The sequence below is a fragment of the Tiliqua scincoides genome, chromosome 6 (assembly GCF_035046505.1).
Source record: "Tiliqua scincoides isolate rTilSci1 chromosome 6, rTilSci1.hap2, whole genome shotgun sequence".
Taxonomy (NCBI): Eukaryota; Metazoa; Chordata; class Lepidosauria; order Squamata; family Scincidae; genus Tiliqua; species Tiliqua scincoides.
In genome coordinates this window covers 42,629,454-42,645,271 of record NC_089826.1, presented here as the reverse complement: position 1 = coordinate 42,645,271, position 15,818 = coordinate 42,629,454, and the positions used below count along the sequence as shown (strand labels likewise).

General features: G+C 44.3%; 1 protein-coding gene across 3 annotated transcripts in view; it reads left to right on the top strand.

The window, feature by feature from the left end:
- The first annotated feature begins 14,403 nt into the window (after positions 1-14,403).
- Positions 14,404-15,818, top strand: part of NR3C2 (nuclear receptor subfamily 3 group C member 2) — a 175,313-nt gene continuing 173,898 nt past the window's right edge. For all 3 annotated transcript variants that reach the window (XM_066632975.1, XM_066632976.1, XM_066632973.1), the window contains exon 1: positions 14,404-15,101. The gene's annotated coding sequence lies outside the window, so the exon portion shown is untranslated. The remainder of the gene's footprint in view (positions 15,102-15,818) is intronic.

The window sequence follows — 15,818 nt, the reverse complement described above, 5'->3', positions numbered from 1 at the left end:
AAGAGAGGCCTAGCCCATGATAGACCTTCCTAGCCCAAGATGCACCTACCCATATGTGCCAGTACTAAGACAGTACTAAGACCCCAGATTAAGACACAAGACTTCCTCCCATAATGTGTGACTATGGGGAGGGTGGTGGTTGTGTAACCCTGAGCTTGTGGCTTGACCAGAGTTCTGGAAATGTGGCCTGTTATGCTGGGAGAACAGTTTAGCTTGCATGATATTTTAGTCCATAGTAACATAACCAGATATAGAGAGAAAATCACAACTAAAAGGCAAAAGGGGATTTTCACGTAACAATGTGGAGCATGTTCAGCAGAAAGACACAGGTTTACTATTCATTGGATTTGATCCCAGGCTCCAATTTGCCAGAAAAACAGGTAGAAACAATTGAAAGGATGCAGCATAATAGTCGAAGTAAAAAGCACATGGTCCAATATTACCTAGGTAATTTTGACCAATTTTTGCCCCAGGACACTTTACATTTTGTAAAGGAGCCTTTATCCAATCCAAACACATCATCTGCAGTTTTTTTGCTGGCAGAGATGCTGATGATGAGTGTCTTTAAACCCAATCTTAGAGATGAATACTAAGGACTTGTAAAAGCCTTTGGATGGCTCAATAGGAGAGAAAAGCTCCACGTTCTTTCCCAATCTGAGCCAGAGAGGAAATGGCAGCTTCCAGAGACTGGCAAATCAAGTGCAGCTTGACGCAAGTCAAGTCACAAGTTTCTGCCCCCTTTAACTCAACTTGAAAATGAGCCCTAATGGGTGGACTTTCTGAGTCACCCAGAATGTTTTGGGGACTCTACTTGAGCTCCCAGTCTTTTCGTAAAACATCAGTTGCAGCTCCGTGGGGAAAAACGGAGCTGCTGCCAGTATGTATGCATGTGTGTCTGAGTTCTCTTTAAACATTCCCCTGATGTCCCCGTCCCATTTGTAAACAAGGTGGGAGGGGTAAGATGAACTGCGTGAGAGCAAGGACAGAAGCAGCAAGAGGGAGGAGGGTCACATGCAGCAGCTGGGAGGTTTAGCCGTATGACCCAATCCTTTCCAGTTCTACTCAAAAGTAGACCCATTGCGGCCAGTCATTCAATGAGCCTGCTAGAGCCACATGCTATGAGTTTCTCATGGATGGCTAGGAACAACCTTCCCCCCACACACACCTTTTCCCCTCACTCATCCAAGGGAAAAAACCTTCATCCAATTATTATTTATTCCTTTAGAGATGAACAAGCGGGCCCACTCTTGCCTCTCCCCACCTCCCGCTCAATGAAAAACCAAAACATTAACCCTTCTCTGCCATCTGGCTGGGACTTCCCTGCTGCTCGCTTGGTCTGAATGATGGCCCCACAAGGTCATTCATGCCACAAAAAAGTAAGCAAGCACGCCCAGACACAGATAGACTCGAGTCTCCATGCGAAGGAACTGATTTCTGAATCAGTGGCCTCAGACTCAAGTCAGCGCTAGAGTCACTGACAAGCCTGACTCAAGAGGATATGAGTCAGCAAAAAACTGGTTCCAAAATACCCTATCCACTGTAGGTCATTGTAGTCTATTAATTACAGTTATTAAATACAGTCTAAAATAATAATAATAATAATAATAATAATAATAATAATAATAATAATAATAATAATAATAATAGTACAGTCTATTATTACTGTATGTTTCTAGTTTGCCTCATACAAGCCCCAGCAAAGATGTCATGCTAACACATGAGCCTGACAAGGCAACTAGTCCTTCTGAGTTCCAAACAGGATGCATTTGTGGTTTTCATATCATTGTAGCATTGTGGCATCCTTAACAGACTCACAGATCCATGAAAATTAATTTTCTATTGATTCAAACTAGCAAATTCTTTGATTCCAGGTTTTTAGGGTCATGCCGCTGTCCTTTTTCCACCTGGACAATTCAGGAATTGAAGATCTATGACAGCTGTCAAGCTCTAGATGTTCAAATTCCAAGAATGGCTTCAACACTCAGCCCTTCTCCATTCATTTAACCTCAGCTCTATAGCCGGCGCAAGTCCATGTGGATCTGGGCCGAGGGATCTAGGCCAGGAACAGGGTTAATATACTGGCATGTGTTGCTATTGCTGATACCTTCTCCTCCTCCCCCCCCATTCCTCCTCCTCCCTGCCCCATTTTGCCCCCTCCCTGCCTCCCCCATGCTCCAAGTTACCAGTGCTGGAAGGCATCCCCTGTTTGCTGGCATGCAGATCCAGCAGCTTGATGCTTACAGCAGTGGCCAGGTCTTCTTGCCTTTTGCAACAGCCTTAAAGGATCTTATACAGCCAGAACAAGTGTTCTGGCAAAACAAAGCCCACTTAGGATTAGGCTGTTAGTTACCATTTATTTTTATTTGATGAAGTCCTTGCATTATAGAACATGTGGAATACAAATTAGAAGCTTATGTAAATTACTATTATGCTATTGAAAATCTAAATACAGAATGCTTTTAGTGCTACACTGGGCTTGAAGAATGAAGGAGCCCCAAGAATCAGGTCCCAGCTGCTTGGAACAGGTTGACTGTAGCTCCTTCTAGCTAACTTTGGGGAGTTTGAAACTTTGGGATCCAGAGGAAAAAAGCCACCCAAACCAAAGAGTTTGATCAAGGAGAAAGTATCACACCCTGCCTTCTCTTCTGTTAACTGTTGTGTGAGCAACAAGTCAGTTAAAGGATACTCACCCCTTGGCCAGTACACACACACACATGGACACTTTCTTTTCCAACCTGCCTGCCTGCTGCTTTCTTTTACTCGCACAGCTACAATTTCCTTGCTGTACCCAGCCTTACCTTGTTGACATCCCAGCTCTGAGCCCCTGCCATCACTGTCGATAAGGCTTCATATTTCAATCATAGATTTTGAACTCACTGAATAAAATGCAACAGTAAGATATGTCAGAAATATGTTTTCAAATACCATGTTCGGGCCCTCAGTACAGGCTGGTGGTTGCTAATGTCAATATGCATTAGCAGTGTTACTGTACTATCCTTGGAAGTGGTTCAACGACATTTATTGCTTTTGCCATTAAAAAGCATTTAGGGTGGGGGGAAGAGAAACTAGGTTAAAAGGGAGCATGTCCTGTAATTCAGCTAAATCATTCAAGTATATACATTTGAGTTAGGAAACAAGTGGTTAAAAATAGACTGTGGATTAAATATTCATGAAAATCAGAACATAAACATACAGTATGAAATGTTTACATATTTATTTTGCATTATTCATTCAAAGTTGAAAGCAGGAATTTGGAGCCTAGATGATCTTAATAAAATAATGAAGCAACTTAGATTGTAGTTTCTTACCCTTGGACAAAGGTGTGTACTTAAGGACCTCTCAAGAAAAAGTGTTGTTTTTATTTACCTCCAAAAGAAAATTTGGCCTATGGTGACGAACTGTAGTCGGGGCTCAGTTTGACCAAGGGTTTAAGCCTTACAATTGGCTTAAAACACCAGAGCTTGACCTTAGAACTTATGGAAATAATAAGATAAGCGCTCTTACATATGGACAGAGTACCCTGACCTCAATATAGTGGCTCAGCCCACATACATATGAGTGTAGGAGGAAGATGTCTAGGTCAGAGAGAATGGCTTCTAGCAATTCACAGCATGCCTTCTGTCATAAATTAATCAGTAACAAAAGTTTAAAAAATAAACACATAGATCTGTCAGGAACTGGGAGATAAATTTTAATTGAGCTACAGTGGAATAGGAAATGTCCAGCTGCTTGAACTGGAATTCATTCAAAACTGCATCCGCTTGTATTAGTTTCTCAGAAGTAGGCACATGACCATTAAATAACTCTGTACAGTAGACTGGTTTGGCCCTGCACCATTACTCCTGCTATCCACAATTTAGACTCACTCTAGCTGGAGGGTGGAGGGGAAATGTGACACTTGCTGAACCTGAGTGTAATCTTGTTTTGCAATGCATTATCCCATAGCACATTTATCTCTATCTTTGGGAACATTTACGATTGTCTGACTATTGCTTTCAATGTCATGTATCTGACACAAGTTAACCTTTCTTATAAAATCTAATGGAAGGGAAGAGAATTTCTCAACTGAAATGTCCTCACTGCTACTCCTGACCTACTTGGAAATTACAGAATGATGCTCTGAGAAGTCACTTATTACTGCATGACTGCAGTAGGTAATCACAAAAACAGTTTGGGTTACCATTGTTGGGGCTGGTTTAAAACATGCCCCTGCTTATTTAAATATTCATCATAATACTCATGCCAGGGGGCTCATCCTTGGATGCTTTTCACTGTGCTGTAAGTGGGAAGTGTGCTAAAGAGAAATATATTGTGCTGTTCTTGCATGTTCTCTTCTCTGCATGATGGAAGCACCACACAGAGACTAAAGACATCCAGAAATTATGGTGTTAATTTTCCCTACAAGTCTGTTGGATTTAATATTTTTATTTTTTTTGTTTACTTGTCCCATTTTAGAAAGTGATCACTTTTATTCTGAAGTACATTGCCAATGACCTGAGGCCTTTTTAATTCATAACTTTTAGGGTACCATTTGGTTGTTCAGGATATTATAGCAGCAACAGCTGTGAAAGGTTTGCTAAAAATACATACGTTGCCACTCGCTCCTCTTAAGGCACAAATAGAAAGATTAGCCTCCCACAGAATCAGTGGAAAGCTCAGTATCCAGGCCCAACTCCTTTCATTCTTTTGGAAGTCATCACTGCTGATGCAATTAATAAAAGTAGTAGTCAAATATATCAATGAGCTGCTCAGTCAGTGTCTGCCTCGAGACCATTTCTCATGCTACAGCACATGGAGACTGTATAAAAATGCCTCTGTATGGCTACAAGATGCTTTGTGTGAACCAATGTATCACATGAATTATCCCCCTCTGTGAGATTTGTATCAACACCACTGTTAAATAATCCCAGCAGAGGCATGGGGATAACATTAAAGTTTTCCATTTTCATACAAAATGGTGCAACATATAGAGCTGCCACTGCCCGAGGCCCAAGCAAGCAACTTCAGTGTGACCTCTGAATCAACATTGTCCTACTTTGACCAGAAAGCTTTTATGTGTGCTTGTAGCACTGGTCCATGATCCTGTAACTTGTTGCAATATCTATTAATCGGAAAAAAATTAGGATTAATTAATCTGGATCACCCAGTACTCCTGCTGTTTAGAAACATTTCTCAGTCACGGATTTATTTGGGATTGCCCATAACTTTCTTTTTGGGTATTCCTTAATGCAAGTATGTGGAATTTGAATAAGCACACTACCTGAGGAACGGAAAATATGGTAATTCATTGGAACTTACTGTTGCCAGCAAGGTCTGGTTTTTGGACAGAAGCACTGGATTTCCTGCATCAAGCACAGGGTTGGACTAGACCACTGGCAAAGGACTCTCCATTATTCGAGGTGCCATGACTGGACAGAAGCCATGCCCCCAGTCTCAGTGTATGGAGGGTTGCTTGGATTACTTAATAGCAAGGATTATTTAACAAGGATGGAAAGGCAATCTGGATATGTTCCATAATTACTATATATATTCCAAAAGAGAGCTCTAACTGTTTGTTTTGAGCAGGATTAAGCCAATTCCTTGTTTGGTACTGACCCTAGTACATAGCCAGTTTTATACAAGGAATAACACTTAACATTTATATAATGCTTCCTGAGCATTTCATGCTTATTATCTTGCTGTAATCCTTACCAATAACCCTATCGAGGTTAGATTATTGTAACACGCTTTATGTGGGGCTGCCCCTGAAGACGGTTCGGAAACTGCAATTAGTGCAGAATGCGGCGGCCCGTGTGGTCACTGGAGCTAGGCGGTTTGACTCTGTCAGCCTGCTTCTCCGGGGGCTACATTGGCTGCCCATTCGTTTCCGGGCCCAATTCAAGGTGCTGGTTTTGACCTTTAAAGCCCTATACTGCTCTGGGCCAGGTTATCTTAGAGATCGCCTACTCCCGTACAATCCGGCTCGGCTTCTCAGGTCATCAGAGAAGGCCTTTTTACAAGTGCTGCCGCCTAAGGAGGTACGTGGGGCGGCGGCAAGAAATAGGGCCTTCTCAGTAGTGGCACCAACGTTGTGGAACTCCCTTCCCCTTGACTTGAGAATGGCTCCCTCTCTTGAGTCCTTTCGGCGAGGCCTGAAGACCTTGTTGTTTAACCAAGCCTTCTGACATTATGGCCTTTTTAACATCTTTTATATATCTTTTAGTTGCTTTTTTACAGACCCGATTCCTCTAAGAACTGCTGTTTTATGCTCTTTTATTCTGACTATTCTGACTACTGTTTTTATGGGTTCTGCTAATGTGTTTTTTAATATGTTTTTATCTGTGAAATTATGTTTTAATTTGTTTTATATGTTGTTAGCCGCCCTGGGTCCCTTTTTGGGAGAAGGGCGGGATAAAAATAAAGTTTTTATTATTATTATTATTATTATTATTATTATTATTATCCCCATATTACAGCTGAGGCTGAGAAGCAGTGGCTGGCCTAAGACCACCTAATGAATTCATGGCAGAGGCAAGATTTGAACCAGGGTAATCTTGATCTGTCAGCCTCAGTCCAATCTTAACTAGGCACCCAAACTTATTGAGAATGTGAATTATGGTGTCACAAATGCCATACTGGAAGCACATGCTTCTGGAAATCTGCCATAGATAATACAGAGAACCGTATGCACAGCGTCAACAAGGAGGCACTGCCAACATTGGTAAGTCACCAATGTCATGATTATACTAAGGAAACTGAATTACGCACATTGCAGGACAGTCAGCAGCATAATAGTCCATAACAGTGTCATGTGTTTTTAAAAAGCCTGGGCAAAACAGTGTTTTTAAAAAGCCTGAGCGTGACATCACTTCTGGTTGTCACATCACTTCCAGGGCATCATTTTGAGTCTGTCACTGTGCTACAAGATCATTAACTATGCCACTGCTCCATAAGCTGCCTTCTAACATGTTCAAGCATAAGGAGTATTAGTCCTAGCTTCCTTTCCCTCAGTGAGTCCACACCTAGGTCTTATATTCCAAATTAACCACACCTGAATAATCCCACCACTACTTAGCAATCACCTTACAATCTCTCTTAAAGCAAAAGGCCACTTGCCAAACCCATGACAATCAGGGAGGATTAGGGGAGGGATGGGGCATGTCAGAGGTGGGATGGAGAGTCACCTGGTATGAGCAGCTTGCACTGGATGTTATTCAGTGAGCCCACACCTCCCCCCTTTGCCTCCTTGGGCTTGAGCCAGCTAACGAGGAGACCCATTGGTGATTGAGGGGCTTAAGGAGGAATAGGAGAAAATATTTTCCCTTGCTTCTCTCAAGCCTCCTGACTGTCCCAACCTGTCTCATCCCCCCACCATACCATGAAGCACAGATTGTTTTGGTGTGACTACATGCTATGGCGGAGGAAAGGAGAGGATTGGTCTGTGCGTCTTTTAGCCATTATGGTACCCCAATGCAAGTGGTTCCCAAATTGTGAGCCCTGAATAATCTGACCACACCTGTGGGAGCTGTGGCAACCAGCCAGGGGAGCCGCAGAATCTTCACCAAAAAAAGCATACAATGTATAGGATTGAGCTGTGGCCAATGGCCCAGTAGGTCAAGGCTGCCACTAGTCAAAAACCTTTGGGAACCACTAATCCATGCCAAATTTGACCTCACAATGTATGAGATTCAAGAGCAGAAGGAGGACCAGCCTATTCATGAGGTTAACTGACATGCTTGTCTCAGGCAGCAGATAGGGAGAGTGCCTGTCTCCACCACTCCTTGTCCTCTAGGACTCTGGATTTGAAAAGGAACAGGAAATGACACTAGTCCACTGTTCTCTTCTCCTCCCCACTTCCTTTCTGTTCCATCCTCCCTTCCCAGATCTAGAAAACAGAAGGAGGAATACCAGTGACTGACAGCCCAATCCTATCCAGTTTTCTAGTGCCGGTGCAGCTGTGCTAATGGGGATTAAACTGCATCTTGTGGTGGTAGGGCAGTCACAGAGGCCTCCTCAAGGTATGAAACATTTGTTCCCTTACCTCAAGGCTGCATTGAGGCTGCACCAGTGCTGGAAAGTTGGATAGGATTGTGCCCTGACATGGCACCAGATGGGGGGGGGGGAATTTAGCACACTACATCAGGTCTCTGGAGGTCTTGGGTTGACCCTAGCAGTAATGTTACAGTAGCTCCTGTGGCTGAATGTTGGTGAGCCCTCATTAAAGTGTGCACAGTAGGTCACTACATTATAACGCAATCCTCAGGGTGCCTTTATTATCAAAAATGGTAAATTCAGTGAAACCAGTAAACCGCTTTGAAAATTGGGAATTGCTAAAGAATTAACATAAAAGTAACAAGTCTGAAATTCTGTTTTTATGCCTGTTGCTTAAAACCATCTTCTGAGATCCTGCTCTCAGTGTCCCAACCTTCAAAGGTTAAATGAATGGCAATCAGGGATAGGACCTTTCCTCTGGTAGGGTCTATTGTGGAACATCTTGCTCCGAAATATTTGCTTGGTTTTTGTACCAAGACAAAACTATTTTACTTGCTTGCACTTTTAATAGCTGACAACTCTCTTATTGGTATCCTATTGCTCATACTTTTTTAATTTTTACAGTATATTTTAATTTTTTGATAGTTTTGTTTTGATTTCATCCTTAGGTGTCTCATTCTAGTTTTGCAAACTGCCTTGGGGGCTTGGTACTAGGCAGTCAGGGCCTGGTGTAATATAGCTGTGTTGAAAAAATTAATTAAATCACAAACAAAAGTATCTCATTCCAATGATGGTCTCTGTTCATGCTCTGCTCTTCTCTGCAATTCAAATAATCAATAAAACCGTGTTGCTCTGTGGCAATTTTCATAATGTGGATTAAAGTCAGATGTAATAGAATTTGAATGGATCCTGTTGCATGATGGGTTACCCCTCCCCCCCCAATTCAGGCTTTGCGTGGCATTGTTGCATTGCAAAAATCTGAAACTGAAATATGGGTATTTAGGCAGACCACAAAAAGTGTTGTCTAATCAACGTTCACATCTGTGCCCACAGGCAACACCATAAACATATATCCAGCTGTCTGTGGTGTCACCATGCCACAAAAACATAACTTTGAGACAATTTCTCATATTTTTTAAATGGAAACATCCCAAATCCATCATCAAATCACATCTGTGCTTATAGATGTGTATCCTAGAAGTCATGAATGCAACTCCTTGTGACACAATAACCATGGATCCTTTTGTAGGTCATTACATGCTAATACTCTAAAACCTACAATAGAGTACTTCTATAGTGAAGATGCAAATCATGAAAATTGTGACTCTACTCACTTGTAATTCTGCAGTGGTACAGAAAACTAGCTATGAAGCAAGGGTTCCCCTTTTTCTTTTGTAAACCCTGAAATTCATTGTCTAAACACAGTTTATGTCTGTACCTACTCACCAAAAATTCACACAGTCATCTTGTAGTGTTGCTAAATCTAATCTATATTTTCTACATTGATCCTTATAATTATAACATGTGGAAATCCATCCTGTGATACAATCACATTATACCTGTGTGGCTTATCTCTTCAGAATGAAAAACACGGATGCAGAACGAGTACTGGTATTTCACTGACACAAAATACAATATTGATATCACAGAACCTTATGTATTATCTTTGTATGTACTTTAAAGCAGACTTTTCAAATGCACGTGATATCCAGGCATTATAAGGTTATGATGTTGATCTCTGATCTAATGAATTGGGTCACAGCAGCACTGTGAAATCAGTGGGTCCTGAGTAGAAATGCTTACTTCAGTGACTGAGGGCACAATCCTAACCAGGTCTACTCAGAAGTAAGTCCTATTTTGTTCAGTGGGGCTTACTCTTAGGAAAGTGTGGTTAGGATTGCAGCCTGAAGGCACAATTCTATGAGAATGCTGTTCTACCGGAACTTGCATTTTGGCAACATAGTGTGTTATGGTGGTTACAAAAAAGGTACAGCACCATTTCATGGAACCAGACCACCTCTGCAAGTGGTGAGTGGGCACATGCCAATAACCTTAGGAGAAACCCTGGTGCTAGTACATCAGTGCAGTAGAACAGAGCAAGGAGGTGGAGAAATAGGGCAGAGACTGGGGCGGAGAGGGGTATGTGTTAAGGCTGGGAAGGAGGTAGTATAGGTGGCAACAGTACCACTTCTATCCTCCTTCCATGCTTTGATCTGCCTTCCCAGTTCCATTTTGACTTGCATCTGGCATTCTGACGTAGCCCATTTCTAAAATCAGGAGGTTGCACATACACATCATGGCTTGTAACCAGTAATGGATTTTTCCTCCAGAAACTTGTCCAATCCCCTTTTAAAGGCATCTAGGCCAGATGCCATCACCACATGCTGTGGCAAAGGAGTTCCACAGACCAACTACATATACCCATCATATATCATAATCCAAATGGACCTAATACTTCTTGAAGTCACCCATTTCTAATTATCAGAAGAACATGACTCCTTACAAATTAATATAAGATTCATCACATTATACCAGATGGCAGTTTAAAAAAAAAGAAGAAGAAGAAGCAGCTTACAGGAACTCTGATATTTTGCCTTCAGTGTGATTATTTCTAAGAAACTGGGTATATAGGAAGGGGGCTAACAATATGTTCTGAAGTTTATTGCAAATACTTACAATACAATAAGAACTGTATTATTATTTTCAATAATTTTCACCTCAGAAGAATTCTGCAGGATTAGCCCAAAGGGCCATCTAGTTTAGCATCCTGTTTCCCACAGTGACCAATGACTTGCTGCTTGTAAAGTTCATAAGACAAGAAAATGATGGCCTTCTCCCTCAGCATCTTGCATTTTGAGGCATACTTCAGAGTATGGACAGTCAATACAACTACCATTGCTGGTGCTTAAGTAGCAACATAGTACCATGATACCATATTGATAGGCCTGTCATAGTTGTGCAATCCAAAAGCCATTCAAGAAGTGAATTATGCAAACATGCACTATGTGATGAAATTCTTACTATCTTCTTTCATTAACAAATTTCATCTGATTACACTGAATAATTGTATTAGAAGAAACAGAAAAATAGTCTTATATCATCTCTGTCTATGCCATTTATAATTTTATAAGTAAATAGTAAATATTATGCTTCCCTTACAGTGCAATCCTGTATGTGTTTAAAGTCTCAGTGTTCAATGGGGCTTACTCCCAGGTAAGTGTGCATAGGATTGCCTTTCCTTAGGCAATCCTATGCACACTTTCCTGAGAGTAAGCCCCATTTAAGACAATGGGACTTTTGAGTAGACAAGCATAGGATTGTCCTCTTGGCTAACTTGTCTTATAATCAAGATGACCTTAGATTGTTTAGCCTTTCTTCCCCCAAGTTGCTCTGAAGTTTCCCCAAGTTGCTCCCCCAAGTTTGTTCATTTTCATTGTCCTAGGCAAAATGTCTAACAGTCACCCCAGTATATCTGTACTTTGCTACTAGCATGCTTGTGTAGTAACACAGAAAGGCAGAGGGATGGCTTTAAGTTTATTTTAATTTAATGTATACCTTTACATGCATTTAACTACCAAGTTATTTTTACATATTATTCACTTATTACCTGGGCAGAGATTCATCTTAAAAGTATTATATATAGCAGGGGAGGAGCAATCTTCACCCCAGCATGATATCTTTTCCAGTGGCTGTTTTTGGCATATCTTTTGCATCCATTTTAGATTATGAACTGGGAACTGGGAACCAATTGATTTGTTTTACTATGTGAACTGCGCTGTGAACTGATTTTTATTGAAAAGCAGTATATAAATATTTTAATCATATTAAGGGTATGTGTAAAAATCAGATTGGGCTGTAGCTATAAAAAAAAACCCATGGCAATCCATGCACTTCTATCCTTTTTTTTTTCTTTTTGCTGCACCTTGGAAATTTCATAGATAAATTGGATCTATGATTGTTACAATGTATCTCATGCACATAGATGGTAACTGTTTTCACAATGGATTTGGCTGATCTTCATATCAAAACCATGTGTATCCACACCCACACCATGTGATTTTGCACCAACTAAGATGCAAAATAGTTACCTAGATATAGTACTGAAATTTTTGCCAAGTAATCAAGCTCCAATTCTCACTTCACCTTATCTCCGGGTCAATCAGAGGGCAGAGCCTTTCAACTCTGAACAGTTTTGCTGTAGTAGGCTTCTTGCTAAAGTAGGCTCATTTGTTTCTATAGCAGCAGTTTTTCCAAGGAGGCAGGCAGCAGCCCAGAGCAGGAGAATCGGCTGCTTTGACACTCAGGATGGGGGGGGGGAGCAGCCGCTTTGCATCTCCTGCTCTGAGGGTCATAGAAAATTCCATGGTTTTTGGTTCAAAACCTGCCCTCAACTTATCTGTGGGGTCGACTTATAAGTGAGTATCCGTGGTAATCTGTGATGTCTACAGTAGGACCATTGAAACTGATATAACCTGTAAACTGATGTTGGGTGCAGGAATAATAGTGGCAGTGGAGACCCCATCCAAAAATCATATGATCATCTATACCAGGGCTGTCCAAACTTTTTGGCAGGAGGGCCACATCATCTCTCTGACACTGTAGTGAGGGCCAGGAATAAAATTTGAATAAATTTATATAAATGAATATATTAGAGATGGAACTTATATGAATGAATGAAGGTCTGGCAATAGCTCAAGGCCTATAAAAGGCCTTGCACAAAACAAGGCAGGTGTTTCCTTCACTGCTGCTACTGCATCACAGATGTCAAACAGCAAGCAGCTCTTGTCGCACAGCTCACATGAGAGGTCAAACAGCCAACCTCACGCTGATAGCAGTTGCATCAGGCCAGCATCAGCTCCAGCAAATCTCTGGATGGCCAGAGGCTCATTGGAGATTGGGGGCTCCCCACAGGCCAGATTGAGAGTCCCTGAAGGCCGTAAGTGGTCCCCGGGCCAGGGTTTGGGCACCCCTGATCTATATTTTTGATTGGTTCATGGACATGAGTGCGATTTGCCATTTGACTGGAGCTCTGGGAACTTTGCCATGAAGATCCCTTCTTTGGAACCGCCATGTACCAGATCTGTGGTTTTTATTTCAGTTGCTGGAAACAAATCACAGACTGTAAATTATGGGGAGGCTCCACTTATTGACCAATGGTGGCCAGCCTTTCAACTTTAGGTCTCCTGGACCTTTAACAATTGTGTAGAGGAGAGGATTTAAGCAGGTGCAGCTTTTCTTCTCACAAACAAGTTGCACCTGCTGAAATTCCGTCTCTAGGATTACTAAAGGTCCAGGTGTCTTAAAGCTGAAAGGTTGGTCACCAGAGCATAGATCCCTGTTCAGCCCAATCCTATGTATGTCTACTCAGAAGTAAGTCTCATTCTAGTCAATGGAGCTTACTCCCAGGAAAGTATGCATAGGCTTGCAGCTCAAGTTCCTTGGCCCCATTTTCACCTCTGGGATGAGATTTCACACCTCTGAGCGAGTAATGCGCAATGGAAACCGACCTCTCCAAAGAATCAGTTGGGGATTTCCTTTTTGTCGTCCTTTTTGTCGTCCACATACTTTAATCCCACCGGATTTAACGAGAAGACTTTGCCAAATGGATCCAGACCCCAACACAGGCTGCAATCTTGTCCACACTTACCTGGGAGTAAGCCCCACTGCCTACAGTGGTACTTACTTCAGAGTAGATGAGGCTAGGATTAGGCTCACAGCCTTCCAAGTCTCCCGTGGAGACCTGGGCAGAGAGGAGGGCTGACAACTGGGGAGGGGGCTGCTATGCCTGGCTCGCGGTCCAGAGGGGCGCAGATAGTGCGCAAAGTGCGCGCAGACACAGCAACCCTGTGGACGGCATAACACCGAGGAGGCTCCGTTGCTTCTACCGCCTTGGCGAGGGCGGAAACTGCCCTCCCCACTTGCTCCATTAGCAGCAGCAGCGGCGTCTCCCTCCGCGTGATACGCGCAGCCCGGCCTCCCTTGCCCGCTTGCTGGCCTGGCCTGCCTACCCGCCTCCTCCTCCCCCTGCCGCGTCGGTGCGCCAAGGCGAGGCGCAGCGGCTCAGAGCCCAATCCTAGGCATGTCTACTCAGAAGTAAGTCCCATTAGATTCAAAGGGTGGATGGGATTGCAGCCTGAGAGTCCCATCCTAGGCATGTCTACTCTGAAGTAAGCCCCATTAGAGTCAATGGGGCTTACTCCCAGGTAAGTGTGGATAGGATTGCAGCCTCGGCCAGTCGGGAAGTACCCAGCCTGTCCTTGTGGCGCTCGCTCACTTTTGCGCCACTGAGAAGAGGGTGGAGGGCAGGGCTCTCCAGCTTGACGCCGCCTGCCCCTGCGAGACACGCCTGGAGGGGAGCGCGAGATCGAAGGAAGGGAGGGAGGGCAAGCGGAGATGCTCCTCCTCCTCCCGCTTCCCTTCCCTCCAGCAGCTTCAGGAACCTGCTCCAGCAGCAGCAGCTCGGCTGGCTGAGTGCGTAAGGAGGACAACGCTGGGAAGGAAGAGCGGGGAGGAGGAAAGAGCCGCCGCCGCAGCAGGAAGGGAAGGAAGGTGAAGGGGGAAGGACACGCGCGGCCAAGCCCGAAGCAGGAGAAAAGTTTCCACCCTCCAGAGCGGCTCTGCCCCCCGCTACCCACCACCTCTTCCCGCGGAGGCGCTGCGGGCGCAGCTGGGAGGCTTACCTGGCATGACATGAGTTGCTCGCCCCCTCCTTAGGAGGGAGTCTCCTTGCCTGCCTCCGAAGAATCAGTTCTGCCGGATCCGTCCAGCCCGCCAGCGCTTGGCGATGTGACAGCTGGGGGGCGAACCCTCCTCGCCCAGAGCTGTCACCAAAGGAGGTGCGCCCAGTGGAGCGCGCCGTTTCCAGTGGCACCCGCGGAGAGAGAGGCTGGAAGTGCCTCCGCCGGCTGCGGGAGAGAGCGCAGCACCTTCCCCGCTCCGCTTCCAGGATTTAACCCCCAATCTCCTCCAGAGCCACCGCCGTCCGTCTCCATTGCCAGTCTTTCCCAGGCGCCGGTGGGGTCCGTCCTCCTCCTCTTCCTCCTCCTCCATCAGACGCTTGGGTCGCGGAGAACTGGAGGGTTCTTTCCTCCTCCGGCCGCCGCACATCGAAGCGGGGAGGCAGAATGAAGGTGAGTGCCAGGGGGATCACTTTGCTCAGAGAGTCCTGGTGCGGGCAGGAACGCCAAAAGGAGGGGAGGAGTGGAAGGGCTAGCAACCAGCAAGGTCCAGATGTATTAGAGCCCAATCCTAGGCATGTCTACTCAGAAGTAAGGCCATCATAGTCAGTGCGGCTTACTCCCAGGAAAGTGTGGCTAGGGTGGCAGCCTTAGTTGGTGTGAATAAAAAGGGGAGAGGATTAAGGGGTGATACCAGTAACTAGGGGGAAATCTGGCCCCTCCAGGTAATTTCTCGTTCTGTGCCGATCCAGTTTAAAACTTAGGGTGGTGGTGGTGGGAGGAGGTACAGCCAACCCTTCGGCCTTTGGGGAGCTCTTGGGCATGGGAGCTGGATCAGGTCTTCAGCTCCGATCGGGGCTCGATCAATAGCTGTCAGAAGGCTGAAAACATGAAGGGCACGTGACTTTGCCACCCGATATTTGGAGTAGAAAGCTTAGTAAGGAAACGCCCCCCACCCCGACTTTGACACTTGCATGGAGCTGATCTTGAGGGTTGTGTTGTTGTTGCTTTAAAAAAAGTCTTCTTTCCCGAGCCTTTGCGTCTCGTGGTGCTTTTTGTACTTTTTCTTGGCCTCCTCTCTTGCCTGGGGTGCTTGGCATTGCATGAAAGTTGATTTCCAGGAGTTATTTCTGTCTGGGTGTTCAGTGGGGAGGAAGGGGATCAAGAAGG